General features: G+C 45.4%; 1 protein-coding gene across 1 annotated transcript in view; it reads right to left on the bottom strand.

Annotated features, from left to right (window-relative positions):
- The window catches only part of GRIN2A (glutamate ionotropic receptor NMDA type subunit 2A), a 373,011-nt gene that overhangs the window by 20,063 nt on the left and 339,296 nt on the right, over positions 1–13,652 (bottom strand). The window lies entirely within an intron of this gene.

Genomic DNA, 13,652 nt, shown 5'->3' with positions numbered 1-13,652 from the left:
CCCTTATTTAAGTGTCAGAATATTCCATTTCTGTATAATGCTGAGAAGTCACAAAAGCAAAATAAAAATAGGGCCAAGCTTAAAAGTATCCAGTCAGATGCAGAGACAGGCTGTCTTTGGCATCAGTGTTTTACTACCACCTTCCAGCTGAGGTCTCTGCTCGGTGGACAGAGCCCGGAGCACTGCATGAGGCAGTGCTGCTGGTCGCCATCTGGCTGAGATTTCACAGGCCACACGATCAACGGTGCACTGTGGACTTGGGGACTTGCATGCACACAGGTCCCCAGCCTGTGTGTGCCTGAAGAAGGGGAAGGAAGAAGAGTGTAGAGATTGTGCAGCCCCATCAAACATCAGACAACATACATGGTCGCAATTCTCCCAACAGATGGTGGGGGTGGGGAGAAATAATTCTCTAGAGTAAAACTGCAGAAAAATGGCAAGATGTCCAGGAAAGCCTGTGCGGGCCAAGCACCTGTGGAGTCTGCTTAATGCATGTGCCTCACACATGTATGGATGGCCAAGGTGCCATGGCTTAGCAGGCATATGCACTTGTGAGCATAAATGAATTCACAGTAACTTTTTGACAACTGCTCATTTCCCCCATCAATAGTCCTGAAAATTCCATGACTCATCTTGTATGAGTATGGGGGCTTTTTAATACCACAAGGGGGTCCTTGTGTCTTAAAAGGCCATAGACATAAGGGGCCGGCGCTGGGGGGGGGAGGTATAGAAAAGGACAGCAATAATCCCACATGCCAGGTTGAGGAAGATCTTTGAGCAAGTAAAATGGTATTGCAACTTTCTGGTTTCCTTTTTATTGAAGGGTGGTCAAAAGGCTCCCCGAGACTGTGGAGTCCTTAAGCAAAGGGGATCCCATCCATTGTCCATTGTACCCACATTCCTCATCCTCAAGGACAGGGCAAGGACTTAAAGGCACTCAAGACTTGGTTGTGGCATGGAGGAGAAAAAGGAGGAGAGGTAGGAAGGAAAGCGGAAGGGAGGGGAAGGAGAGAAGAAGAGAAGGAAGAAGGAGAATGGAGAAGAACAGAAAGGGGTATAGACCTTTCTAGGAAGTCCCCTGTATCTGCTGTCACTGCTGTCCATAACCAGAGTGGAAGGAAGACCAGTCTGTTGATGGACAGGGTGGGCTACAACTTAAGAGAGCTCTGAGACGGCTTTGATGACAGCCCTCTTCCTCCATTAGGAGCAAGCGGTGTTCCTCTGGCCTCCTCTTTCTTCTCCCAAGTCTGAAGTACCAGATAGGGGTGAGACCGTTGCCAGAGAAGAGTGGGAGAGTGGACAGAGATGGTTAGATTAGATGTCAACTCAGGAAAGTGTGTGGGGCAGACACCACAGTCCTCTTGCTCCATTCTACACAAGGAGGAAGGAAGATGGAGAAGGAATTGGGGGTCTCTAAACTATGAGCTATGATCGTACAAGAACATCCAACCAGTGCCATAATGCACACACCTAGCGATCAGTTATACAAGCCCACTTTGCCTCTCTCCTAGAAGGGAGAAACAGGGCGCTCAGAAGTTTCCAGAGCCACACGCTCTGCTGATGGGAACATAAACGGGTTGTACTTTCCCTGCAAATTGTTTGGAAGTGTCTAATGGAACAGAGTATATGCACACTCTATGACCCAGCAATTTCATCTGTAGGTATATTCCCAATTAAGTGCCTACTTGCACCAAAAATGTACACGAATGTTCAAAGCAGACAAAATTGCAAAATAACACAAATGCCCATCGACAGCAAATGTATAAATTCCAGTATGTTCATATAACAGAACGCCATGCAGTCCTAAATAAATGATACGCTTTAGTTATATGCATTACTATAGATTAATGTCCTAAAAGAAAGGTCAAAAGGAGGCAAAACCTGTCCGTGTTCATGAGGGGCAGAGTGGTGGTCACTGTGGGGGGAATACTGGCTGCAAGGGATTTTCTAGGGTGCTGGTCATGTTCTAGATCCTCATCTGAGTGGCAGTTACACAGCTGTATAAAAATTGGACATGGAGATTTGTGACATATAATGAACATATGTTCTAATTTACAGAGGGAAAAAATGGGCAGCCGTGGCAAAGTAGAGGTGTAAAGCATTCTTCCATTTTGGGGGTCAAGAGAGAAAATAGTAAGCAGAAGAAAAAAGACTTTCTAAACCAGAAAGAAAAAAACCCTCATTTTTTTTTTTTTTAGAAACAAAGGATAAAGAGGAATGAGTTAAATTAAATTCTTCCATATTGTTGGAATTATTTTAAAAGAACATTTTGGACTTTAATGATTGAGCCAGAAGCCACCAATCTTTCTATAAAGGTCTAATTAGTAAATATTCTCAGCTTTGTGGGCCATCTGGTGTCCATTGTAACTACTCAGCTCTGCCCCTGCAGGACAAGAACATCCTCAGACACACATGGTGAATAAAAAGGATGTGTCTGTGTTCCAATAAAACTTTATTGACAAAAACAGGCAACTGGCCAATGCGGGCCATAGTTAGCAGAATCCTGATTTAAGCAATTTAAAAAAATGGGAAAAAATTTTTTAAAAAAGCGTATATATGAACAAGAATAAATCCCAATTTAAGGAGACGCTTATCACTGTTATGATCTATGATAACTTGCTGAGTACTTACCATTTGATGGGTACCATACCTAGCAGTTCTTATACATTATACGATTCAACTTGGTGAGGTTGGTGCCATTATAATCCCTAATATAAAGAGGAATGTGGCCCTTACAAAGGATAAATAACTCTCCCTAGACCGTGGAGCTAGAAGACATCAGTTGTTATATTTGAACCCAAAGCCTTTGGTCTTCACTAGACCCTGTGTTGCCACATTTATGACTTTTTTGTGTGTGAAATATTACAACTAGAGTCTTAATAAATTACTTAGATATACAAACTGTCCATAAAAATCTTTATGTAAAAATAGTTAAATGTTCCAAAAGGAGGAAAAGACAACTCACTTTTTTTTTTTCCATTTTCACTACTATTCAAAGGAACTCAAATTAAGGCAACTCTAAGATAGCACATGCTCCTTCTAAAACAGCAAAAAGAGCCATAATGCTCAAAGCTGCTTGACTGTTTTAAAACTGGTACATTGGTGCATTATTAATAGTACTTTTACATGGAAACAAACTTTTGGGGTATTAATAGGATACTATAGATCAAGACTCCTAGACATGTTTATAGCCATTAACCCTTTGAATTCTACCTCCAAGGGTCTGTTACAAATAGACAATTAAAAAAAAATAGGCATGGGGGCCCCTGGGTGACTCAGTCAATTAAGCATTCAACTTTTGGTTTTGGCTCAGGTCCTGATCTCCTGGTTTGTGAGTTTGAGCCCTGTGTTGGGCTCTGTGCTGACAGTGAAAAGCCTGCTTGGGATTCTCTCTGCCCTTGCCCTGCTCACACGTGTGCTCTGTCTGTCAAAATAAACATTTTTTAAAAAGGGAAAATAATGTAATAAATTATGGTTTCATAATGGTTATAACATTTTATACACAATTGGAAAGAACCGTGAGGACTAGACGATGTAATGACCTGGAAAAAAAAAAGTTTAAAATACAATGTAAATGAACACAGTGGAATATAAAAGCGTATATAACCAATGCTTATATATTTACAGCAGTGTTTCTGCATGAAAAAGGACCAGGAGGTATAGCTAAACTGAAAATAATTCTGTTGAGGTAGTAGGCTGGGAAATTTTGTATGGACATTAGATTGCCTTTCCAAATACGGGTTTTACAAAACATAGACGGAAAGGGATTCGGGGCCACTGTTTATGCATCCTGTAATTCCCACATTGGGTTCTGTGACATCAGGGTTTGACTTACCAGCAAGCTATTCATTATGTCTTATTTCAACTCTGACGGTTCTCTTGACATTTGACTTTCCCTGGTTTGAGCGATTCACTGCTTGTCAGGCACGAATTTGGCACTGCTGACCTTGTTCTAATCCTGGCATCAGATTGATAATAAACACTGCAGCTCTGAATCTCAAGGGACCTATTGGGAAATTCACTGCTAACTTAGGCATATGAAACCCCTCCAGCACAGAGGGAAAGTCAATGGCCCTCCAGGATATTTATGGATTTTATCTGTTTCTTAAGTAAGTGCTGCTCCATTATTATTCCAAATATGTCTCTAGTTAAAATTAGGAGGGAGATAAACAAGTCTAATTTTTATGGTACCATCTGGTCACAGGCCAATGAAGAAGCACTTAAACCCTTTATGGCTAATGTAGGCTTAGGACTGACACATTTCTTCCTTCCAGAACATTTCATTTCTGAATGCATGGTTTGCCATGCGGTTACGTTTTACATCCTAGGAGGGTCAAAGTGACTTGGTTGCTGGGGCGTCCAAATCGCCATCGATCACCACGCCCTATGGGTGGATGGCATCAAAGCTGCCATTCTGTCTATTAGTGACGTCTGTGTGCCTGTCACAGTCATCCACGCACAGGATGTCCCTGTGTTCCATACTGTGGTCACTGTGCGGGCTGACGCTTACACGTTCTACAGCACTTACTTCTTGCGTTTTCACCATCTCTAAGGTCTCTGGATATGGAAACCCAGCTAAGAGCCTTGAGAGACGAGGTTGGAGAGAACTCACGGTGAAGACCCAATTTCATGAACCCCACACGAGTGATCTGTTGGCCCCTGACCTCTGTATCCAGTACTGACCAATCAGAGATGCATGCTACTAAGGGCTAAATACTGTCATTCTAAGGAGTGGTTCTTAAATCTTACTGCGTTTTAGATATCCCAGAGAGGATGTGAAAAAATGCCCCATGGGGTAAGAATCAGGTATCTATATTTTCCACACGTTCTCCAAGAGAGTCTGACGGACACAGTGTGCCACGAAAGCACTTTGTAAGGAAAGTAACTATTAAGAGCAATAGAGCAGGAGCCTCTCATCATTTTTATATTCCACCACCTGGAGCTCAGAAGCTGCTCAGTTATTGTTTGTGAATGAGTGTCTAGAGGCAGACTGAATGAATGAATGAACAACTGGGTTAATAAATCAGGGGGCTTTGTCAATGGCACCCGGTCTTGCTAACTTGATTATAAAGTTCATGATTTATAGAGTAGCCTAGCTCAGCCCAAACTGTGATTTCTGCCTTTGAAGTCTCAATTTGATTAAAACACGTTTAGCAAGGAACAATAACCTTCTGAAATGCCGGGGATTATGCAGCTCCGAGGAGCTCTGTGGGGAACAAGCAATTCCGGCAACCAGGACGGGTCTTTGTGAACCTGGAGAGGCCTCTCTGCAAGCCTGTATCGGGGCCAAACATCTGACTCCTCTTAATTACACTCTGTCCTTGCTCCATTCCTTTTCGTCTCTGGCTTCTGGGTCCTGAGTTTTCCCCAAACTGCCAGGGTTGAATGATCTCAAAAATTAGGCTGAGCCTGTCCCCATGGTGCCGGGGCCTGGGGCATGGACAAGTCTCCTTCTCCGTGGAAAAATGGGGAAAAAAGCCTAGGTCGCTTGCTCGCCTACCCTCAACCTCTGTTGCCAAGTTATTCTGCCCAGTGTCATCTGCAGGGAACCGATGCTGTGCCTTCAGTGAAAGAGGAATGAACGCTGAATATGGATTCTGGCCAATCTGCATTTAAATCACAGCTGTGACCCTTTCCAGATGGGAAACCTGCTGTAGAGATGTCGACGACAGTTGGGAGTAGACAAAAGGAGAAGCAGTACTGCAACATGGCTAAAGCCAAGGCCCTGTGGCCCGTTTGCCTACATTCTGATCCCAGATCTGCCACTTAGGAGCTTGTACATATTCCTTGACCTGCCGGTGACTCAGTTTCCTCATCTGCAAACAGGCGTTAATGATCATAACTCATGCCATTTAGCCATTGTGAGGACTGGGTAAAATTAATACCTAGACAGACTGAGATTATTCTGTGACCCATAGGGCTCCCTCCCTAAGTGTCATCTCTTACTATAAACATCTATAACACCAGTGATCATGGTGGCTGTTGACCCACGGAAGCATTTAGAGAAGTGGAAACTGTCTCTTCCCCTAAAACGGGGCTCTCAGATCCTCGGCACCTCCTCTCCTCCAAATCCTCCCTGCTCACCCACCCCAGCCTTATTCTGGCATTTATCTCTTTAAACCGGTTGAAGCTGCTGGTTGCACTAGGGTGTTGCTGAGTCATCTGAGGACACGGGGACCTATGTCACGAAGAACTGCGGGCAGGGAGGCCAGCGGGAGACAGATTAGAGGGCTCCGAGGCAGGAGTGAGTCAGCCCGTGGTCCGCGCCTCGCTCCTGCGTGGAGCCGGTCGAGATGGGGCGGCCGTGGGCTCTCAGACTTTTCCAGTTTCCACCGCACCGAGGCTAATTGCTCAGCGGAACAAATGCAGCTCGCTCTGGAGATGCCCGGGCTGAGTCCTGCCTCCTTCTGGCCTGCTCTCCGTGGCTCCTCTGTCTCCTCCTCCCTCCCCTTCCTTCCTGTCTCCTTCCTGTTTGACTCTTTTCTTTATAATTCCTCCCTGCTCTGATTTCTGGCTTCCCTTCCTTCCTCTTTTCCCACCCTCACCTCCCCCTTCCCTTAGGAGAACTGGAAAACCTCCAGTTTTAAGTCTTCTCTGCCCTCTCGTCTTTCTCCAGACAGCCTAAGACCAGGAGCCATCACACTTTTTCTATGAAGGGCCAGACAGTAAATATTTGGAGCTTGGCAGTCTGTGCGGTTGCTCTTGTGGCATCTCGACTCTGCCGCTGCAGGGTGAAAGCAGCCACGGGCAGTATCTGAGTGAATGGAGATGGCTGTGTTCCAATAAAACTTTATTTTTAAAAACAGGCAGCGGCTGGATTACACGCCATGGTCGTAGTTGGCCAAACCCGGGGGAAGATACTATTTCTCCTGTTTACTTCCTTGATGCAGAGACCACAAACTGGTTAACAACTGATGATCCATTTAGGTGCTAAAAGCTAGGAAATACATAATTTTGCCAGTTATGTCCATCCCAGACATTCGAGTTAAAAAGACGAGTGCAAGACAGATATCTGACTACAAGAGCACACAGATTCAACAAGGCAAGAATTTGCCTCCATCTTATGGTCAATGAGGGGGTCAGAGGCTTGGGGAGATTTTCAGACTGGACAGTGATTGAGTGATTACTTTTTGCGACTCCCTCCCTAGAGAGGCACCTAATGTCCCTCGTAAAGAAAATGGCATCCCCTTCATCAGAAGAGATATTTGATGAAGTCAGCCCTGTAAAAGTGTGCCTGTAGTGTTTTCTTTAAAACAATGTTTGTTTATTTTGAGAGAGTGTGAGTGGGGGAGGGACAGAGAGAGAGAGGGAGAGACAATCCTAAGCAGGCTCTGCATTGTCAGCGCAGAGCCCAACACGGGGCTTGATCTCACAAACTGTGAGATCATGACCTGAGCCGAAACCAAGGCTCGGACAGTTAACAGACTGAACCACCCAGGTGCCCCCGCCTGTAGCACTGGCAAATCTACGCGTTCGTTTGTCCATGCACCAGTGAGTTCTGTGTCAGCACCAAGCTCAGTCGTGGGTCCTAAGGGAGACAAAGGGGCAGCAAGAATGGACACGATAGCGTCTGCCCTCCAGGGACTGAGAACGCAGTGCCCCTTAGTGGCACAAGGAAGTGGGGAGGTCCGCAGTGAGCAGGCATGTAATATGTGCCAAGCGCTAGATTAGTTTGTGTTTGCTTTCACGTAAGCCCCGAACAGCTCCAAGAGAGAGGTAAGGAAACTGGAATGCCGAGAAATTAATTTGCCCGAGATCACACAGCGAGGGAGTTGGGGAACCTTCCACCTTTCCCCTTCACGCGTGATGCTCTGCCGAAGGCCACAAGAACGCTGTGAGCGCGGCGCTAAAGGGGGTCACGGTTTATGAACGCTATCTAGTGGAGAGCTGTGGTCTTTAAGGAGACCTTAAAGGAGGACACATGGGCTGAAGGGTGGGTCAGACACCCAATCAGCAAACGGGTTCAGGAGCAGATTGGAAGAAGGAACTCCATTTTTAAAGGGGGTTTCATGCAAGAGTCCGTGCTTATCTGAAAAAACTTCGGTAGAATTTGAGACACTGCAGAAAGTTGAATGAGGAAAATGTTTAGGGGTCCCTCAGTGAGCTCCTCAACCAGCGCTGCCCACACATTCCTAAGTCAGCCTAAGAAGACAGGCCAGGCCACCCAAGCTGTGGGGGTGTCCAGCTCTCCCCAAGACTCGGACGTGAGCACAAAGATATTAAGCTGGGAAGTTGGACTAGGGCGGGGAGGAGGATATTAACGACCCATCCAGTGGCTCAGAGCAATTTATGAGAATCCTAATTAGATACACAAAGAGCTTCTGCAACCACAAAACCACTCTCTACTCTGGCTGGCAGCATGGGGTCCCTTCCCACCCAAACCCACCCTGCCTGCTTCACTGAAAGAGAGGCCAACAGATAAAGGAAATGGGAGCACTGATGGACCCACTCAGAAGCAGGGAGTGGGCTTCCCCACCAACTCCCTCCAGCACTCCCCAGTCCAAGGTCTGTGAGCACTGTTCTCCTGGAGTGGTGCTTTCCAAAGCTTTAGAGAGTCTATTGTAGCAAGACGTCTTACTGACACAAGAGCAGAGTGTGCGGACCCTTCTAATCTCACATCAATCTGGATGAGTCTTTAAAACGATTGCTGGTGGGGGCACCTGAGTGGCTCAGTCAGTGAAGCGTCCGACTTCAGCTCAGGTCATGATCTCACGGTTCGTGAGTTAGAGCCCCGCATTGGGTTCTGTGCTGACAGCCCAGAGCCTGGAGCCTCCTTCAGATTCTGTCTCCCTCTCTCTCTGCCCCTCCTCACTCATGCTTGGTCTCCCTCTCTCTCTCTCAAAGATAAATAAACATTAAAAAACAATTTAAAATGACTGCTTGCAAAGTTGCAGTTACAAAGGGGCAAAGGGCCCCCAACGTACCTGTCCAAGTGAAACGATATATATGGTATCTTTCAAATATGTCACATATGATATCTGTCATATGTGCTCAGATAGGATATAACTGGGGTCACTAGTTTTAAACTGGGAGAGTCCCAACAAAATGGGTTGAGTTAATCACCCTATTAATGCAATATTAACACAGGGGCTGTGTCATACCTCTCAAATATTTCATATGATATCCATCATATAGATGTAGATATGATGTAAGTGCAGTGGAATATAGCATATAGCTTATAAAGATGTACGATATACATACATATATTTGGTTTTATTTGTTCGGTGAACTCGGACGAGATACCAGGGACAAGTAATGTATTTCTGGGTTTAAAAATAAACCAACAACCATGAAAACTGAGCAAAGTACAAAGAGGAAGATTAAATGTGTCTCTTTGTTGGAGCATATTATTTATAGCTAAGGTGATCTGGCCACTAGCAACCGAGGATTTGCCCCTGGAGCATGGCCCCTGAGCAAGACGATCAGAACCGGAGTTACACGAACCATAAAAAAATCCATACAGGGTGTTGTCCATAGACCAGCAGCAGCTTGTTAGAAATGCAGAATCTGACCCGTGCGCTTGCTTCCCCCATCCCCCGACTGACCCACCGAACCAGAATCTGCACTTTAACAAGATCCCCAGGTGATTCCTGTTTACGTCAAAGTCTGAAAGCTCTGCCTTGGCTCTCTTAACCCAACAGAGCCTCATTTTCCTGCTCTGCAAAATGGGGATAAGATCTGCCCCAGAGTAATGTGTGAAGGGCTGCTAAGAATAATTGTGAGGTACTTGGCCCTGTGCTGGGCCACTGACAACAGGCTCCAACAACAACTGTTTTCCTTCCTTTTCCCAACATCACTGGCTGCTGAACAGTATTATCATACAGTCTTGTTCTCCTCAATATCTACTTGCTGGCCTCTATATGCCCACAGGGCTTTAACCTCTATGATCTTCCATCCATCTCTTCAAATCCCAGGATCACATTTTTAAAAAGTACAAAATCCGTAAGATTGATGGGACCTAACATCTCTCATTCAACCTCTCCTGTGAAGCCAGAAATGCCGTTTTTTAGGTCCCAGACTTACTTTTTATTTCTCACTCAAGTGTCACCTTTTAGGTGCCAGGGAGATACCAGATACTCAACAGGTATTTGCCACTTGCTAGATGAATTAATGAATGAGGCTCTAGGAACTCAGGCCGTTCTATTTTTTGTCTAAATCTTACTATACCTATTCTTTATGACTTACTCTGCCTTTTCATTCTTTCATTAAAAAACTCAAGTGTGTCCCATATTTCCTCGGGACTCCTCTCTCACCTATCCAAGATACCTAAGAATATATAGCCACATATATGTATATGTTACTTCATATTTCTGAATTATTATAAGCTTGCATCTTGAGATAAGATATTTTAAGTTTGTACATTGCCAACCAACTGGACTGTAAGTTCCCTGGAGGAGAGAAGAAAAAGACCATGACATTCCCCTCTAGGAAAGTGTGTTTCCCAGTAAATGTTGGATACTGATGATCAATGCTGAAAAGTACTCATGAGTGTTGTTACTAAAGTACTGAGAAGCAAAGATCCCCGTGGGGCACTCCACTATTTCAGAAAGGATACAGCAATTAGACAGGAAAAGGAAGGTGAGCTCTTACTGGGATTCTGTGTACCTCTTAAGGGAAATCAGCAGTCCATCTCCTAGGGAAATGCCTGGCAAGCTTCACGTAAGAGGCTCCCCCAATAACTAAATGCTCCACTCAAAGGTTGTATTTACACAGCTCATTAGGAGAATTTTTTATACTTTTGACACACATTAGACTCGTAATCGTCCACCAAAGCTACTCTATAACAAGAGATAAACACTCCATTCTAGAGGATGAATAATAATTAGGTACTGCTTAGCACTGTGCTCTTTACAGGTCTAATTTTAGTGCATAATTAATCCTGCTGAAGCTGCATAAGATAAGTGAAATATTTATGCAGTTGTGTTAATTCATGTATTTACTCCTAGAGAGACATTCAGAATTGGACGTGCTATTGCGAGAAGATTATCTTAAGACACCCCCTAGAGCAACGTCATTTTCTCTCCAATGCCTTTGCTTCCAGATGGCCGCTAGAGATGAAGCCGAGAAGACACGTGTCCCAATCCTGACAGTCTGACCGGGAAAGCAATGATGGAGGACAGAAAATATGTGTAAGAATCTAGATGCTCTGCTACTACCAGGAACACACTTTTGACCTATCTGGATGCCTGTATTTTGTATTTTTATTTGCCACAAAGAGCGCATTTTATGTTCAGCACCATAAAGGTTGTTTCCATGATACTATTAACCACCAATACAATACTAAATAGGCTATACTGAATATTGGAGTTGTGGATGGACAACAATGAGGAGGAGGTGGAGACTGGTAATGATGAGGATGGTGGTGACGATGATCATGCTGGTGATAAAATGGTGATGATGATGATGATGGTGGTGATGGTGATAAGGACAGTGATGATGGGGATGGTCGTGATGGTGATGGTGGTGATGATGGTGATGGGGATGGTGGTGATAAGGACAGTGATGATGGTGATGGGGATGGCGGAGATGGTGGTGATGAGATGGTGGTGATAAGGACAGTGATGATGGTGATGGGGATGGCGGAGATGGTGGTGATGATGATGGTGGTGATAAGGACAGTGATGATGGCGATGGTGGTGATGATGGTGATGGGGATGGTGGTGATAAGGACAGTGATGCTGGTGATGGGGATGGTGGTGATGATGATGGTGGTGATAAGGACAGTGATGATGGTGTTGGTGATAATGATATAATGATAACGATGGTGATGACGATAATGGCGATGGTCCTGATAATGATGATGGAGATGATGATGGTAATAGCTAGCATTTATTGAACCACTTCTATTTCCAGGTGCTGGGCCTAGCTAAGCTCTTTACAGGTCTCCTTTCATTTCATCCACATGCCAGCCTTATCAAGGAAATATTTCTGCAAGCATTCATTCACAGATGAGTAAACTGAGGCTAAGGAAGATCACCCCCTTCATAGAAGTATTTATCAGTGGGGCAGAAGATTTCAGTTCAGAGGTATACTAGATTACTTCTTCCTGAAGGGTCTATAAATCTCATGGATACAATTATCCAACTTTGATAGACATCGTTGGGAATGAAATGAAACAGGAGTGTGACATCATCGATCCCCTTCCAGATTAAGGCCCCTGATGTAGAAGCTCTACCACTTTCCATTTCCCCCTCTGTGAAATGGGCATAAGCAACACTGAACGTCATGAAGTTATCATGGATATTAAAGAACACAGGTAATGTATGCAGTCTGGCAGCTGGCTCCCAACTCTCCACCCCTCTCTGTGTCCACACCCCTGGTCATATAACTCCAAACTCCTCCCATAAAAGGCAGAGTGTACCTCAGATCCCTTTACTTTGGGCTTGGCAATCTGACTTGCTTTAGACAGAAGGGTGTTAGCAGATGTGAACACGGCCAACCAGAGACTTGAACAGCACGTGTCCAGTTAGATGTCCTTCTCTGTGCCTGTGACATAGCCGAGAAAAGAGCTTCTGCCAGGCAGCCTGCTGCCCTTTTGGCCTGAGACCCAGAATAAACACACGCAGAGCAGAGACCACACATTTAGTCCACGGACGCACAGCAGGGGCCAGAGCCACCAAGGCCACCACAGCCTGACACAGAGCCCCTCCACTGAACCTGTACTCCCACAGGCAAAACAAATGCTTACCGGAATATGCCTCTAAGATTTCACAGCCAGAGCTGACCGACACAGCCACAAATCACGATTACACAACAGAGAACACAGATCGTGATCAGAAGAAGGTGCAAATGCCCCACAGGGAATTCACAGGATCAGACGTTCTTATTTGGGAGTTAAATATAAAACACATTTAGATGTTTGATGGTACTTTGAGAGTCAAGGGCTTAATTCCGGGAGCAGAGAAGAGGGTGCATTGAATGATGCACCTTGTTCAGATCCACACCACGCTGTGTACTAACCTCTGCCCATTTCAATATTCTATCTGACTGCAGTGTTGACGGATCTGCCTCTCCCAGCTGCAGAGGCACAGCATCCTGTGTAACCATCTCTGAATAGGGCCTCCAGCCATCCTTGAGTACAGCTTCTGCCTGGGGCCCGAACTTCTGTACCCTGCTCACACCCACTCAAGTCTTCAGGCGTCACTGGCCGTGAGGCTCACTTTGCTTTTCCCGTCTCAGTGTTGGCAATTCAAAGGGACACCCACATGCCATTGGAGCCAGGACGGGATCCTAAAACCCGTGGCGTGGAACTCTCATGTGCTGAGGTCACCGACCAGGGAGTACGGAAGGCCAGACTGAAGGAAATGTTGGCTGGAGACACAGTCGGCCCAATTACCTACACCGGTCCGTACATGCCAAAGTCCCATTAGACTGTGAGACCCACGGGGGTGGGATCTATCTTTTGGTCTGTTGAGCAAGAGGCAGACTTTATTCCTTTCTACTGACTGCTTCTCCTTCACCCCTCCACGGGATAATAACAGGAGCTGTTTGTGTTAGAACAACATAACCCCACCCCTCAGGCACTCCTGATGGGCCCAGGAGAAAGAGGTTGATTCAAAATGCATCAGGAATCCTTCCTCTGCAATGTGAAATTTAGAATTTAGAGAACAGAGCTTAGGACTGGAGCCGAGTTCATGCAGAGTCATGGTTTC

Source organism: Leopardus geoffroyi, chromosome E3 (assembly GCF_018350155.1).
Source record: "Leopardus geoffroyi isolate Oge1 chromosome E3, O.geoffroyi_Oge1_pat1.0, whole genome shotgun sequence".
In the NCBI taxonomy this organism is placed as follows: Eukaryota; Metazoa; Chordata; class Mammalia; order Carnivora; family Felidae; genus Leopardus; species Leopardus geoffroyi.
The sequence above is the reverse complement of the archived record's forward strand: the minus strand, read 5'-3'. Positions and strand labels throughout refer to the sequence as shown.